Source organism: Dendrobates tinctorius, unplaced genomic scaffold, assembly GCF_039654945.1.
Source record: "Dendrobates tinctorius isolate UK_male_01 unplaced genomic scaffold, ASM3965494v1 ptg000224l, whole genome shotgun sequence".
In the NCBI taxonomy this organism is placed as follows: Eukaryota; Metazoa; Chordata; class Amphibia; order Anura; family Dendrobatidae; genus Dendrobates; species Dendrobates tinctorius.
In genome coordinates this window covers 13,695,702-13,713,827 of record NW_027361891.1, presented here as the reverse complement: position 1 = coordinate 13,713,827, position 18,126 = coordinate 13,695,702, and the positions used below count along the sequence as shown (strand labels likewise).

General features: G+C 45.2%; 1 protein-coding gene across 1 annotated transcript in view; it reads right to left on the bottom strand.

Moving 5' to 3' along the window:
- Positions 1-18,126, bottom strand: part of TPH2 (tryptophan hydroxylase 2) — a 527,147-nt gene that overhangs the window by 320,054 nt on the left and 188,967 nt on the right. The gene's annotated exons all lie outside the window — the stretch shown is intronic.

Sequence of the window (18,126 nt, the reverse complement as noted above, 5' to 3'; positions counted from 1 at the left end):
TCACATGGTTCAGGGCGACCAAATCAAGTGGTTGTTTGGTTATTATTGACTGCAAAGGAGCTCACTGGCTGTTACGGTCCTTCCTGCACAGGTTGCATTGTCCACACCCCCGGCACCAATTTTCAATGGCCTTCCTCATACCAGCCCAATAGAATCTCTCCCGGAGCAAGGCCTCCAACTTCTTCCATCCGAAGTGTCCAGCTCCATTGTGGTATGCTTCCAAGACCATTGATACCTCCCTCTTTGGGACTACCACCTGCCAGACCAGCTCATGAGTGCGGGCATTGATACTCCTCCAACACAGCTTTCCCTCATAGAGGAACAGCCTGCCTCTTTCCTTCCACAATTGGTGGGTTTCTTCAGGAGCATCTGGACCTGGGCGTGAGTCAGCTTGTGACAGTAGCTCCTTTACCAGGCAGACTGCAGGGACGCTATCCTGCGTTTCTGCCCAGTCATGATGAGGCAATGGATTTAGGGTGGCCTCTTTCATGATAGACCATCTGTTTCTCACTCCTTGGGCACGTTGGGCCGCAATCGGCTGGTGGAAGGCAGATAACTCTATTTCTTTGAGTGCCTCAGGGTCTTCTCCTGCATCTGGCAGATTGGGCATTCTGGACAGCGCATCAGCATTGGCATTCTTGTGCCCTGCTCTGTACTTGATGGTGAATTCATAGTTAGACAGCAATCCATCGCTGCTCCAGTGCACCTAGTTTGGCAGTTTCCAAGTGAGTCAACGGGTTGTTGTCCGTGAAGATGGTAAGCTTGGCTGAAGCTAGGTAATGCTTGAATCATTCAGTCACAGCCCAGACTATGGTGAGGATCTCCAGTTTGAAGGAACTGTAGTTGTCAGGGTTCCTTTCAGTGGGACGAAGCTTCCTGCTGGCATAGGAGATCACTCTTTCTTTGCCATTCTGTACCTGTGGCAGTACTGCTCCCAGTCCCACATTGCTGGCATCAGTATACAAAACAAATGGTTGGTCATAATCTGGGTAGGCCAGAACTTCATCTCCTGTGAGAGCCACCTTCAGTCAAGTGAAGGACCTCTCCAGTTCCTCATTCCATTCAAATGTAGGACTCTTCTTCCTGGCTTTCTTGGGCTGGCCCACCAGAAGATTTTGCATAGGCATGGAGTCAAGATCTCAGTGCGGGTTTGACTCCCACATGTGGGGTTAATGTCTGGAACCAGTGCTGATGACTGGCATTTCTGGGGTTAAAGGTTGTGATCCCAGTGCAGGCTTCTCTGCACACCTGGGGCTTATGATTGTGGCCTCTCCCTAGTTCTGGGATAGCTTCTTATAGCCTCAGGACGCTCCCATCCCCTTCAGTTGTACTTTCGCCCTTGGCATAGCGTGGTGACCCCTGAGTGTGTTTGTGCTGTGTTCTTGTTTATCTGATACTCTGTGTATGACTAGGTCTGTTCTCTGGATACTGCTTGTTGGATTCTGCTTGGTACCTTCTATGTCTGTTTGGTTTTGATCTCTGCTTGGCCCCGACTCTCCGTTCTGTCTCATCCCCGGTACTTTACTGTTATCTCTGTGTATGACCCGGTTTGTTTGATTTTGAGAATTCCTGTATTAGTGTTCTGCCTATCTCTGATAGCAGAACGCAAAGCCCCGCCCCCTTGTGGTCACATGACTGTAGGTCCTTCACTGCTCACTGACTTTAGCTTCTCCAGGTCCTGTTTCCTTGATCTATCCGGCCGTCTCTGACCCCTGGCCCCTCTGCAGTGTGGGTGAGTCCTTGCTCAGCGATAGCTGCACGCCGACCTTAACAGGACCGTGACACATGGCTCTCTCAGTGAAGCTTTTGATGAACCTTCGGTAGTAGCCTACCAAACCGAGGATTTGACGTACCTCATGGAGGATGCTGGGCTTCTGCCAGTCCCGGATGACAGTGACTGTCAGGATCCAGTGCCACACCTTCTGCACTCACTACATGACCGAGGTACTGTACCTTGGGCTTCAGGAGGTGGCATTTGGATGGCTTCACTTTCAGGCCAAAGTTGGACAAGGCTTCAAACACCTCAGCCAGGTGCTTCAGATGGTCTTCATAAGTCTTGGAGAAAACAATGACATCATCAAGGTACAACAGGACTGTCTCGAAGTTCTTGTGCCAAGAAAGCACTCCATTAGCCGTTGGAATGTCCCTGGGGCAGTGCAGAGCCCAAACGGCATGTAGTTGAACTTGCAGAGACCCATTGGTGTAGTAAATGCTGTTTTCTCCTTGTCTGCCTCTGCCACAGGAACCTGCCAATACCCACTAGTGAGATCTAAGGACGAAAAATAGTTAGCAGTTTTAAGTGCGGCTAATGACTCCTCAATTCCTCAATTCTGGGTAATGGGTAGGCATCCTTATGTGTAATGCTGTTAATTTTTCAGTAATCAACACACATTCTCATGGTACCATCTTTCTTTTTCACAAAGACTATTGGAGCTGCCCTGATCACCCCAGCCTCCTTCATTTCCCGCAACATACTTTTGGCACATTGATATTGTGATGGGTGTATAGGCCGGTACCTTTCTTTAATGGGTGGATGATCTCCAGTGGGGATATGGTGTTGAACCCCTTTTGCCTTCCCAAAGTCTAGAGGGTGTTTACTGAATACCCGCTCATACTCCTGAGTCACTGAGTAAACCCCACTCTTTTGGTATGAAGGGGTGGAGTCAGTTCCCACCTGCAGCTGCTGACACCACTCCTCCAGCTGCTTTACAGAGCCATTGTCCCCTGCCTGGTCGGACGAGACCAAGGGCTCTGCTGCCTGTATTGCGTTGTTACTGACAGTAAGCAGCTTAGCAACTGTGGCATACCGAGGTATTGTGGCCTCCTCTTCCCCACAATTCAAAAGGCGTACAGGTACTCTCCCTTTGCGGACATCAACTACCCCTCTGGCTGTCAGGACAGTGGGCTGGCTATCAGAATACACTGGCTCTACCAATGCTTGGTAATCTTTTCCTCTGAGGCCAAGTTAACATTTCACATCTGGGGGGTATCGCAATGGGGAAAGAATCACTCACTCTGACGCTGTCAATTTCTCCGCCAGACAGTTCTACCTGCTGTCTTTGCATCAGGGCCTTCTGCAGGATTCGTTGTACACTGGAACCAGCAGTCTCGGCTACCTTTTGCAACAAAACAATAACCTCGGCAAGACAATTTTCAATCACATTAGTACCTAAGGTCATCATTGGGTTACATTCTCATCGATCAATGTCTACAACTATGAGACCTTGAGATTTTAACTCTACTCGCCCCATTTTAATGGTAATCTCTTTACATCCTACTTACGGCAAAGACTGACCATTGCTGGCAACTACTGTCAGCTCATCACTTGGGCCGCAAGTAAGATCAGAGTCAGCCCAATACCGCTTGTAAAGGATATATGGCATAGTTGTCACCTGAGAGCCAGTGTACAGCAAAGCGTTCATGGGGATGCCATCAATCACCACTGGGAGGACCGGTCGCCCTCCAACATACTTGGGGGGTGCAGTGGTGTTCACCGCTGCATCTTCTCTTGCCTCGGACATTCTCTTCCCCCCCTAGTTAACACTGGCCAGGCCCTGTGTTGCGCTGGCTTACCAGTCGCCGCTCCGCAGGCTGGATGATCGGGGGACGCCGGGACTGCAGGCCTCTACTCCTCACTTACCGCGCGCTGGTCTCCTCCCACGCAGCACTTCACTTTTCGCACTCTCTGGCAGGCTCCACCCACGATGGTACGTCCCTTTGGCTTCCCGTGCATGCCAAACAGCGGGCAATGGCGGCAAATGCACAATAAGTCCAAGGCACACAACACAGTCTCTGGCACACAGGACCCGGTGGCACCGGGCTTCGTAAATCCTGTTAGTGACGCCAAAATGGATCGCCCACCAGGGTAGTGGGATACTCGGTATCGGGCCGGTATCTCAGAGGGAAGTGTCACAGTAGCGGTGACCCGGTCCATAGTCCTGGGCGTCCATGTAAAAGGGGTTAAGCGTGGCTGATTAAAGTTTATAAGTGGATGATATGTGGCGCCACCTGTGGTGCTCGGCAATGAAGGGGTTTAAGCCGACGCTGCAGGCAGATCCTCTGGGACAGATGGTATAAGGCAGCAAGATGTAATAGCTCCCCACAGGTAGAGCTGTAGTCCCAGGGCAGTAGTAATAGGTGTTGAGGAAGAGGGTGCAGTGTTAGGCACAGAGATGTAGCAGTGCTGAAGGGGTTGCAGGAAGAAGGCAATGACACAACAGGGTGCAGTTTCCTTTACCTTTACTTTGCTTTGCAAGTGCAGTCCAGGAACCAGATTACAGATGGAACAGGAGTTGGCCAGCCTGGAAGCAACTCGGGAATCTCTCTATGGAGATGGGTTGTGTAGTCTCCTTTCTAGCGCTTATCTGAGGTACATGCAGTACTGAGCTACACTGAAGTTCCCCTTGCTTGCTCTCTTTTAGAACCCCCTCGTATGGCAGACAGCTGTAGCCTCCTTCTTCTGGCTCACACGTTGCTGTTGTGCCTCCGAGTCTTAAGTGAGAACAGAGCATTTACAGCTTCCTATTCCTCCGGTTTCTGCTGCAGGAATATCAGTATCCATACAACCTCGGAGACCGGACACTGGACCATGCGCCACGTTAGAACTGAGCCTGAACTCTGCTCAATCCTCCAGTTCTTCTTCTCCCGTTCACACACTTCGCCCTCCTCACACCAACTAACTAAACTTCCCCTTCCTGGCCCCCAGAGAGCAGCTCTTCCCCCAGTTTTGGTTCAGAGCTCCCTCTGCTGGCCTTGAGTGGGAACTGTGCTATGTGTTGTATTTACCTGACAGAGAGACCCTTTATTGCTTCCAAGCATGACATCACACTCCCTAGGAGGAAGTGGCACTGTGGCTATCATACTCCTGTGGGCGCCACACATCCACTGCCTCAAGAAAGAGAGGAAACTTGGCTGTACATATATCCAAAGAAGTTAGACCCACCAGCCATCAAATGCAGCCCTAGATCTCTGTATAGGGTTTAGAGAGTGAAGGTCAGGGCTACCACTGGGACCTGATAAATGGAGTGGCTTGTGCTAAGTCTGCTCATGATATCCATTTTAGAGGTGCCTGGCGAACACTGGCAGAGTCATTTAAGAATTTAACTGGCCTAATAAATTATGAATCCTCTCCAAGCAGTGGTGAATTAAGTGCAAGACCTGGCCCAGTTTGTCCAGGATCATGTAGAGCAAATGCAATTTCTTGGAACCACTCAGGACCAAATCCCTGATGTATATTCTTCTGTCTCTAAATCTGAATACCCCACATAGGAGCTAAATTGTATAATCATTCCAGTCCAGAACATCAGATCAAGAGAGATTATATAGCAGATGATCTGAAAAAGGGTCCATCAGATCGTGCATGTCACCAATATGGGCAAGTTTCTCGTTCGATGGCAAAAAAAGATAGTGGTCTAAAAACCATGTATTGACAATCGGGAAATTAACAAAATTCCAGTAAAGAATCTGTATCCTCGGCTACTCATTCCTGGTCTAGATATCGAATATTGATGACCATTCCTAAAAATAGAACAAACGCTAGAATACCTCTTTAATTCTCTCTGTAAATGTCCCCAATTTTTTTGTATTTAGGCTAGTTGTACACCAGTCAATTGACTTGGCTGCGTTTATCTATGAATTCTAAATCAGGAGTGGGCAAGTCATTTTCTCAACGTGCCACATGAGAGACTGTGGCTAAAATTAATTCTGCTCAATATTAAAGGGAACGTGTTGTCATTTTTATTTTTGTATTAATATAATTATTGATTATATAGTCAATTATTTTTAATACAAAATGGTATGTGCTGTTTTAACATTTCTTTATAAAAATTTTTGTACAGCCATTGGGGGCTAAAAAATGTATTTGCTGATGGGTAAGATTGTGAGTATAACATTTATACACCGCAAATATGGCAGCCCTTGACCATAGGAAATGCAGTCACTGTCCAACCTCCTGTACTATAGCTGCCTCAGCTGTTGGAGTGTTAGGGCTGGCGGAACGCACCAAATTATAAAGCCCGGGGTCCACTCTGCAGAGGTGGTATACTGCTGCTAAATAATGGTGGGAGAATCTAGCGGAAGGAAACCAGTCACACGTGGGTTTCGAGACCCAATGTGAACAGGGGCGAACTCTGTTAATGCACAGAGCCGCACAACCGCTAGATGCTGGAGCCTGTTAAGCTCACAGAGCCCGGCCAAAAGAGCGCACAGTGTACGGCCACAGAACTCTACCCCAAGGACACGGGGTTAGAGTCCTTCTAGGCCACCGAGCGCGTAGCATCGCTCCCGCGAACGCCGCTATAGACGCTGGCTATGGAGCACGTGCACTGAGGCTTGCCGAGTCCCTGGTGAGGACAGATGCCTGACTCAACCTCTGACCTACCTACGCCTAAGCCTGGGCGCTAGCAGGCTAGGTTGCACAACACATGCGTACCAAGGATAGGGCTTTCTTAATGAGTCATTCACCAGAGACAATCATACGTGCATACATCACTCACTCCACATAGTCTGTAAATACAGTCTTATCCTAGCGCATTGCCGAGCGGCCATGCAAACCTTTTATAGCCGCGAGCGTCCGGGTCCTGCCTGGCTTCTTGGATGGGCCAATCCGAACAGGAGCAGGACCTGAGCATGTGACCTTCGATCTCCAATGGGAGATCACTCCACGGGCATGCTCAGTGCCCTGGAGAATCTCGCTGCTGAGCAGCATGTATTGCCATAGCTGTGCCAGAGGTGGCAGCAGCAAGCAAAACCACGGAGCTGGTCCGGGCAGAGCGCCTGGACCGACGAGTTTGCTGAGCAACCTCCTCTGCGGCTGGAGAGGAATGGGAGACCGCTGGAAGTAAGGGTCGGGATTCTCGTTGTGCAGCGACAGAAATCTGACGCTTAACATGGAGGACTTAGGCTTCATTTTATTGGGGTCCATTGAGTGATACAATGTCAGGCTACTGACTTGTACTCACCACCGCTGTTACCGCAGTGTTCAGAGCAGTGTAATCATCATGCTGCTGTGCTTTGAACACTGACACAGTTCTGCTCACTCAGTGTGGCAGCTCACTCAGACATCTGTGTGTGCAAAGACATCTGAATGAGAATTTACTGTTGTATCTGCAAAGGAAATCAGAAGTCAACAGGAAAGCTTCATTCAGACATTTCTGCATTACAGACATCTGAATAAATCATTACACTAAATGAGCAGAGCAATGCATCCAGTCCCATCATATGTGATACGGTCCTCTGAGCCTTGCATCTAATCGTATCATGTGTGACATGGTCTGCTGAGCCATGCGTCTAATTGCATCATGTGTGATACCGTCCACAGAGCCATACATCTAATCCCATCATGTGTGATACTGTCTGCTGAGCCATGCATCTAATCCTTCCATGTATGATATAGTCCGATGAGTAGAGTTGAGCGATACCGTCCGATACTTCAAAGTATCGGATCGGAATGGATCGGCCAATCTTAAAAAAAAGTATCGGTATCGCCGATTCCGATACCGGAAGTCCCATTCAAGTCTATGGGACTTCCGGTATCGGAATAAGAAAAATCCTGTTTTTCCCTTGTACAGCCTCTCTGGGGTCTGTACGGGCCTTTCGGGGGGCTGTGCCGGCCTGCCAGGGGGTCTGTGCAGGCTCCGATGGGCTGTGCCGGCCTGCCGGGGGGCTGTGCCGGCCTGCCAGGGGGGCTGTGCAGGCTCCGGTGGGCTGTGCTGGCCTGCCGGGGGGCTGTGCCGGCCTGCCGGGGGGCTGTGCAGGCTCCGGGGGGCTGTGCCGGCCTGCCGGGGGGCTGTGCAGGCTTCGGGGGTCTGTGCAGGCATCGTCCGATGGGACTACAAGTCCCATCGGGCGATGCCTGCTACCATGACAGTGATTGACACATTAGCCAATGATGGGACAGTAGTAGTCCCATCATCCGGCTAATGTGTTGAATGTAAAAAAAAAAAAAATTACATGCTACATACATACAACATGCATACTACATACATGCTACATTCATACTACATACTACATACATGCTACATTCATACTACATACATACTACATGCAACATACATACTACATATATACTACATGCATGCAACATGCATACTACATATATATACTACATGCTACATACATACTACATATATGCTACATACATACTACATATATACTACATGCATGCTACATACATACTACATACATACTACATATATGCTACATACATACTACATGCTACATACATACTACATATATACTACATGCATGCTACATACATACTACATGCTACATACATACTACATATACACTACATACATACCACATACATACTACATACATACTACATACATACTACATGCTACATACATACTACATATATACTACATGCATGCTACATACATACTGCATGCTACATGCATGCTACATACATACTACATACATACTACATGCTACATACATACCACATATATACTACATACATACTACATACAATACATTCATACAATACATACATAGACATACAGTACATATAACATAGAGTAACATACTTACCAATACTTGTCACATTGTTCCCCGAAGCCATTGTCTTTTACGGAATAAATATTAACATAACAAACCACAAAAATACTCACCCACGATCCGAAGCAGTCCACGAGTGTGTCCCACGACGATCTTGGGTAGAGAACTGCAGCATCAGCTGTTGCTGCCGTTCTCTACGGGCTGCAGGAATCCAATGACGGAAGGTAGGTATCCTTCCGCACTGTATTCCTCCGCCACTTAAAAAAAAAAAAAGTCCCTAGTCTCACTTTATGCCATTGCTGTGTGGGAAATTCCCACGCAGCAATGGCATAAAGTGAGACTAGGGACTTTTTTTTTTTTTAAGTGGCAGAGGAATACAGTGCGGAAGGATACCTACCTTCCGTCATTGGATTCCTGCAGCCCGTAGAGAACGGCAGCAACAGCTGATGCTGCAGTTCTCTACCCAAGATCGTCGTGGGACACACTCGTGGACTGCTTCGGATCGTGGGTGAGTATTTTTGTGGTTTGTTATGTTAATATTTATTCCGTAAAAGACAATGGCTTCGGGGAACAATGTGACAAGTATTGGTAAGTATGTTACTCTATGTTATATGTACTGTATGTCTATGTATGTATTGTATGAATGTATTGTATGTAGTATGTATGTAGTATATATGTGGTAAGTATGTAGCATGTAGTATGTATGTAGTATGTATGTAGCATGCATGTAGCATGCAGTATGTATGTAGCATGCATGTAGTATATATGTAGTATGTATGTAGCATGCATGTAGTATGTATGTAGTATGTATGTAGTATATATGTAGTATGTATGTAGCATGTAGTATGTATGTAGCATGCATGTAGTATATATGTAGTATGTATGTAGCATGTAGTATGTATGTAGCATGCATGTAGTATATATGTAGTATGTATGTAGCATGTAGTATGTATGTAGCATGCATGTAGTATGTATGTAGTATGTATGTAGTATATATGTAGTATGTATGTAGCATGTAGTATGTATGTAGCATGCATGTAGTATATATGTAGTATGTATGTAGCATGTAGTATGTATGTAGCATGCATGTAGTATATATGTAGTATGTATGTAGCATGTAGTATGTATGTAGCATGTAGTATGTATGTAGCATGCATGTAGTATGTATGTAGTATGTATGTAGTATATATGTAGTATGTATGTAGCATGTAGTATGTATGTAGCATGCATGTAGTATATATGTAGTATGTATGTAGCATGTAGTATGTATGTAACATGCATGTAGTATATATGTAGTATGTATGTAGCATGTAGTATGTATGTAGCATGCATGTAGTATGTATGTAGTATGTATGTAGTATATATGTAGTATGTATGTAGCATGTAGTATGTATGTAGCATGCATGTAGTATATATGTAGTATGTATGTAGCATGTAGTATGTATGTAGCATGCATGTAGTATATATGTAGTATGTATGTAGTATGTATGTAGTATATATGTGTTATGTATGTAGTATGTATGTAGTATATATGTGGTATGTATGTAGTATGTATGTAGCATGTAGTATGTATGTAGCATGCATGTAGTATGTATGTAGTATTTTTTTTTTTTTTTTAACATTTAACACATTAGCCGGATGATGGGACTACTACTGTCCCATCATTGGCTAATGTGTCAATCACTGTCATGGTAGCAGGCATCGCCAGATGGGACTTGTAGTCCCATCGGACGATGCTTGCACAGACCCCCGGACATCAGCACAGCCCCCCGGCAGGCAGGCACAGCCCCCCGGCAGGCCGGTACAGACCCCCACAGGGTGCACAGACCACCGGCAGGCCGGCACAGCACCCCGGCAGGCCGGTACAGACCCCCACAGGGTGCACAGCCCCCTGGCAGGCCGGTACAGACCCCGGGCAGTCCACACAGCCCCCCGGCAGGCCGGCACAGACCCCCGGAAGGCCCGAAATGACGGCGCATCATGATGCGCACACACCGCGCATCATGATGACGTCAGGCTGTCAATCAACTTTGAACTTCCGATTCCGATGCCGACTTCCGATATTGAAAAAATATCGGAAGTCGGTATCGGAATTCCGATACAGCAAGTATCGGCCGATACCCGATACTTGCGGTATCGGAATGCTCAACACTACCGATGAGTCATGCACCTAATCACATCATGTTTGACATGGACTGCTGAGCCATGCATCTAATGCCATAATGTGTGACATGGACTGCTGAGCCATGCATCTAATCGCATCATGTGTGATGCAGTCCACAGAGCCATACATCTAATCCCATCATGTGTGACGTGGTCCACTGAGCTGTGCATCTAATCCTATCATGTGTGATACAGTCTGCAGAGCCATACATCTAAACCCATCATATGTGATAAAGTCAGCTCAGCCATGCATCCAGTCCCATGATGTGTGATATCTATGGTCCTCTGAGCTGTGTATCTCATCCCATTCTGTGTGATATGGTCTACTGATCCCTGTATCAAATGCTATCCTCTGTGATACTCACTGAATCTAATACCATCCTGTGTGATACATTGTGTATCTAACTCCATCCTGTGTGACCACTAGGCAGACTCCTGTATGTAATTTATCATGTGATACGCTATGTTTAGCCCTGCAACTAATCCCATCCTGTGTGATACACTTTGTGTATCTAACCCCATCATGTGTGGTACACTCGGTGTATGTAACTCCATCGTGTATGGTACACATCATGTACCTAATCCCATTATATGTGATACACTCCATGTATCTAATACCATCCTGTGTGATTCACCCTGCTGAGCCCTGTACCTAATAACATTATGTAATGCACTCCATTTAGGCCTATATCAAATCCAATTATGTGTGATACACTATGCTGAACCCTGTATCTAATCCCATCCTGTGTGATACAAGCTGTGTACCTAATCCCAGCACGTGATACTGATTCTGTATTGAATCCCGGCATCTCAGCATGTGACACAGCCCATATCGAATCTCAGCGTGACGTATAGTCTGTGAATCTAATTCGAGTGCATGCTATAGACCTTGTATGTAATCTCCACTTAGCCGTTCATCTAATCCCAACACATGATACAGTTTACAGGTGCATCTCACAAAATTAGAATTTCATCAAAAAGTTAGTTTATTTCAGTTCTTCAATACAAAACTCATATTATTTATATTTTTATAAATAAAATTGTTTTTTGTTTTCTTTAAAACATTAATCCTTTACATGTTTTCAATTGTTGAAAATAAATGTTTAGATGACACATTTCCATTAACATTATTAACACATGATTATTATTATTATCGCTTAATACTGAGCATAATTTAGTATGCTTGCTAGCTGCTACTGCTCATACAGGTTACTATAGTGCTTATTGTAGCATGCATTCTTAGCAGTGGTAGCTAACTAAAACCATATTATTTTCTGCTTAATATAGTTTATAGAAAGTAGTAAATCATAAAGCTCCTGTTTTTCAGCTCTTGTATGTTACCATCTCCTCAACTCACAGTATGATGGACCCAAGACCCACTACACAGAAAAATTGTCCACACACAATTTGATATCCCACACCCATCAAAATTATTATGCTCCAAATATCTCTCCAAACAGTATGCAAATTGCCTCTTCAGAGAAAAAGAGGACTTGAACTCTACAGCGCCACCTGTTGGCATATTATTTTCCCAGAGGAGCATTGCACGGCGAATAAGCCTCCTTACCTTGACAAGCCAGAGCATGCATGTCACTCTCCACAAGGAGAAACCTTACCCCTTAGACCTCAGTCCAAACAGTATGATCATCCACAGTCTCCACACATAGTATGATGGTCTCCACAATTCCTCACACACATTATGATGGCCTTCACAGCTTCCTGCATAGTATGATGTCCCCACATATTCCACCTCTCCAATCTTTGCTGTACAGACTGAGGCTAAGCACGTGTGATCTAGTGATGTCATCACACCTGCTGTGCTTGCTGAGTCTCAGACACACACACTAAAAGATGGATACCAACATATTCAACAATATATTTAGCTTGAGGATGCAGATCCTATTGAATGTGTGATGCGAGGTAGGAGGATTGTAGTGCCTTTCGTCATCAGAGTTACCAACTCATAGGCGGTATGTCACTGATTAGAAGAGCTGGAAAGGAACAGCCAAGGGCTCTGTGTGGTCTGTAGGCCGCAATATGCTCAGGACTAGTCTAGATTTACAGTTTCTTATGTCTAGGTCATATGTTTGTCACCTTCAAAAGGTCCCGCTAAGCAAAATTCCCAAAGATGGTGTGAAGCTAGTCTTGTATGCTGTTTTTATTCCACATATACCTTTAATTATACAAATGGAATGTATCTTATTTTAAAAAAAGTACTTTTATGTGAATATTGGAACCGTGATCTTTACAAACTCTTTGGTCCTAAATTTGTTGGAGCCATTACAATCATAATTTTCCAAAGTAACATGGCACTTTTGGACCAAGCCTACCTTAAGGGTCCTGTTACACACTAAACGACGCCCCAGCGATCCCGACAACGATACGACCTGGTCAGGATCGCTGGTGCGTCGCTACATGATCGCTGGTGAGCTCTCAAACAGGCAGACTCACCAGCGATCAGGACCAGCGAGGACGCTGGTATCCAGGGTAAATAGCGGGTAACTAAGTGCACACGTCGCTTAGTTACCAGCGTGCTCGCTCTGGTAGCTGGTATCCAGGGTAAACAGCGGGTAACTAAGCGCAGCGCTTAGTTACCCGCTGTTTACCTTGGATACCAGCTACCAACGTCTGCTTACAGCGATGGGAGCTCGCTGATCGTTGGTCTCCTGCTGCCACACGCAGCGATGCGTGCTGGCCAGCGAGAGACCAATGATCAAAAAATGGCCCAGGACATTCCTGCACGATCAGCGATACCCGGCGGGGGGGGGATCGGTCGCTGATGCATGCCACACACAGCGAGATCGCTGGAGAGATCGCTGATGCGTCACAAAATCGGTGACGCATCAGCGATCTCACTAGCGATCTCGCTGTGTGTGAAGTACCCCTATGCATTGTTGGGACCTCACTGCTCCTGAGAACTAAAGGCCCCGTTACACACATCAATGTCCCAGCGATCCCACCAACGATCCGACGTGGATGGGATTGCTGGGACATAGCTGATCGCTGGTGAGCTGTCACTTAGACAGACCCACCAGCGATCAGGACCAGCGAGCAAGCTGGTATCCAATGTAAACACAACGATCTCGCTGTGTGTGATGGGGCCTTTAGCTCTGTTAAGCCCCATCTGAATGGTGCATCAGTCAAGCATGCAAAACTCAGCTCTATTCATTGTTTATATGGCTGCTAGAGACAATGGGGAACCTTAGTACAAACCCCTTAATGTATAATTTCTAAGTAAAAAAACAAATAATCAACAGATACTACAGCCAGCAACAATGGATTCCCCATGCTACTGTGAATTACTTTTTAGCAACCACTACATAGTACTGATATACATTAGTGATAGTTATGTGAATTGCTGATATACTAGAAAACCTCCACCCTTGAATTCCTCAGAAGATGACAATTTGTCTTAAGACTGGAGAAAGGAGTTTTATTATTGTGCCTTTAGCAAAGTATAATGTTTCCAGAGAAATAAAAATGATTGCAGTTACTAATAAGGTATTTTTTCACTATTTAGAGTTCTATTCTGTTCTTTTGTTTAACTACTATATAACCCTGGCATATGTCTTATAAAAGGGTCCTTGAATATGTTCACCAAATCGTCAACATTTTTATAGAAAACGCCTAGGCATCAAGCATTAAAGGTTCAACAGTACTACTCCTACGCACCACATGTAAGCATAGTGTATTGACAGGTTGTAGTTTGTCAATTTTAACAGAATAAAATGCACACATATACAGCGCCGGGAAAAGATGGATTCAGTTCCTGGTCATAATAGATTAAAAAATCCTGGGCTCCTGTAGTCACATTGAGGCAAGTTGTATTATGAAAATGTCTCAAATACACATACTGGTGTATAATGTCCTCTTCTTAACAGTAGCCATTAACACACTGGCTTCTAACATTTTAGTGCCATTTTGAGCATCATATTACAAATATATCACTGATATAGGTAAAGGTACATATGCTATTGCATAGAAATGCTAATTACCTCTTTGGAGAGGAAGAGGACTCAAACTCTAGTGCCACATATTGGAAGTAGAAATCCTAAAAGTCAATATCGATCATTCAATGAATCATGCTATATGACTTAGGATAAAAGCCAAACCAAAATCTCAATTTACAGAAACAGTGTTTCAGGGTGCTGCCTCTCATCAAGACACAGTATGAGATCTGATTTGTCTGTCTGAGGAGCCTCTGACTAGGACCTAAGGGATAACATTTTTTTGTGGAGAGTGACATCACTGGCATGTCAGTGTAAGGAGACTTATTGTGACGTCCGCCTGCGGGTCTGGGCTGCAGCCAGACAACACCCCGAGAAACACTGATACCCTTTACCCCTATACAGGGATCTGGATTTATAGCAGAGCCCAGGAGGCGCTGTCTGAATAGGAGCAGTGACCAGAGCAGGACGGTCGCCAGAAAGGTGTTCCAATACGGGACACAAACGTAGAGATATGCGAGTCTAAACCAGTCGGGCAGCAATGGTACAAAAACAGTAGACAGAGGCAGAGTCAGATTCAGGCTGAGAGTCATAAACCAGGAGAGTAACAGGGGTACGAAATCGTCAGGCAGAAGCAGAGTCAGAAGTCCAGGCCAAAGTCAGAGTCAGTCAAACAGTAATTCACACAGTAACACGCAGGGGAACCAAGAATATATCCGGCGGCTTGCAAGACCAGTCCCAAGGTATTTCAGGGATCAGGTCACCCCTCACAGGTTCCTGGACTGATGATGTCATCAGTACCACCCCCAGGACCAGGCCAGATGAAGATGCAGTAACCTCTTGATGACTGACAGAGGGGTGGAGCCTGCGTCCACCAGATGCCTGCGCAGGTGCCCTTACTCTGTCAGCACCATAATTCCCGGGCGAGCCATGGCGCCTCCTAGTGACCGCGACAGGAGCAGCAGACCCCGAATTTAAAGGTGACGTGACAGACCGGCGCCTCCTAGAGGCTAAAGCCGGGACAGTAGGCCCTGAGCCTGACGTGACCGAACCACGGCCCCTTCCAGTGGCCGAGGCAGGAACAGCCGTCCCTGAATCTGACGATAAAGTGGCGGTCCGGCGCCTCCTAGTGGCCGCGACCGGAACAGCAGGCCCTAAGTCTGGCGGCAACGTGACACTTATATGCTGTGCATTGCATTGCATGGCATATACGTCTCCTTACACTGACATGCCAGGCATGTCACTCTTCACAAGGAGAAATCTTACCACTTAGATCCATTGCATAGATAAAGATGAATATAAAGTGTTATTTAAAAGATCACGATGGATCTTCTATCCCTGTTTAACCTCATTTTGGAAAGCATTTTTTTCCATCCAAGACAATATACACATTGACAGAGCAGAAAGCAGATCTGCTATCACCGAGTAGATGGAAAAATGCAAAATGCCATATAAACAAATCTGTCATGTCCTAGAAAGACCAAACATTCACATTATAAAGAATGAATCAACCATTACAAACTCATGCAACACTGTGCAATGGGAATTGGAAATGGTCAGATTATACAGCATAACATTCCAGCAGTGCTGTTCCATTGGCTGTGGGCCTGGCAAGTGCAGATTGATAAAAGGTTTTATTACCGCTTCAGCATAAAAAAAAACCTGTTGCTCGTATACCTGCTTATGCTTTTGCAATCTGCTGTAGTGGGCGATTCATTTAGATTTTTCTCAACTTAATTATTCCAAAAGAGATTTGAAGGGTTCCAAACAAGTTATAGGCTGAGCGGCTTCCTAAATGTGCGCCATTAAATGTGCTCCTATTATAATATATTTTCTCTATTATAAGAGAGAACAAAATCATAAACTGCAAGCACAATGCGAAAAAGGCTGTAGCAAATACAAATAAATAGTCTGCAGACAAGTTCATGTCTACGATCAGCTTATCTAATAACGCAGGGATTTCATGCCGCTGGAATGCTAATATTCTGATGCAATGGAAAGCTATGTCCTAGAAGCTACCCGAAATTCAGCATACTGTGCCCTTTATACAATTGCTTCAAATTGCTAAATCCATGTGTGACATAGCTCAACGTTTCCATAAGTAAACAGCAATCCTCTTTAATGCTGGCTGTAAAATTGGTTGTATTCTCTCTAGAAAGAGTCCAATTTCCATAAGTTATTTCTCTGCAGCAGGAGAACACTAGGAGGGGACAAAAAGTCATGGGTTTGCTTTTTCTCTTAATAATAGAGAGTCGGGGGACTAGCTCATCAATCTCTCCGAAAGGTGAAAAACGTGTTGTTGCACAAACACAAAATGTATCACGTAATCAGAAAACTCAGTCTGAACCTAATGGAAACAGATGGTAATATACATTTTTATTTAGCGGCTGAATACTGTCAGAAAGACTTCTTTGTTATAGCATGCCAGTCATTTATCAAGATCCGAGTGTATCTCAAGCATAGAGCACAAGATCTGAGCATATTTCAATGAATCTTGTGTATTTTGCATGTTACAACAGCCCTATAGGAGCCTAAAATAATATATCACAATTACTAAAAGTCAAATCAACAAAATCTGCAGCGTTAGACATAGAGTATAGAATGTCCTATCCTGTGCTGGATAGGCAAAAATAAGCTGTAAAATAGCCAATGAGGTTAAGTATTGATAAGTGTACAGCTTTTCGTTTTGGGACAAAACACATGCTACTTCTATGACAAAGAAGGATTTGATGTAATTTTTTATAATAAACTCAATTATAGAAAGCAATGCTAGTAAACTACAGCAAAGACCAATAGCTTGCATTTGGAAAGTCATGACTTCTAGAAGAAAGTCTTGTTTTACCCCTTTATGTAGCGCTGATCTTGTAAATACAGCTCAATTGTGAACACCAGTCCATAAAAAATATAATCAGAAAGGTAGCGCAAATTCAATCAAGTGCAACCAAACTAATATGAGGAGTGGAAAAACTTAGTTTTGAGAAGAAGGGTTATCAAAATTTGCCCTACAAAGTGAAGGTCCCTATAAAAACAAAAGCAAAAATATGATTCTTTTCGCCAAGCAACAGAGAAATACTACTATCCAAGCTGTAAGGCTACGTGCCCACGATCAGGAAGAGCAGCGTTTTGGAAGCATGCCCAAGATTAGGAAGAGCAGCGTTTTGGACGCATGCCCACGATCAGGAAGAGCAGCTTTTTGGAAGCATGCCCACGATTAGGAAGAGCAGCGTTTTGGAAGCATGCCCAAGATTAGGAAGAGCAGCGTTTTGGACGCATGCCCACGATCAGGAAGAGCAGCGTTTTGGAAGCATGCCCACGATCAGGAAGAGCAGCGTTTTGGAAGCATGCCCAAGATTAGGAAGAGCAGCGTTTTGGACGCATGCCCACGATCAGGAAGAGCAGCGTTTTGGAAGCATGCCCACGATTAGGAAGAGCAGCGTTTTGGAAGCATGCCCACGATCAGGAAGAGCAGCGTTTTGGAAGCATGCCCAAGATTAGGAAGAGCAGCGTTTTGGACGCA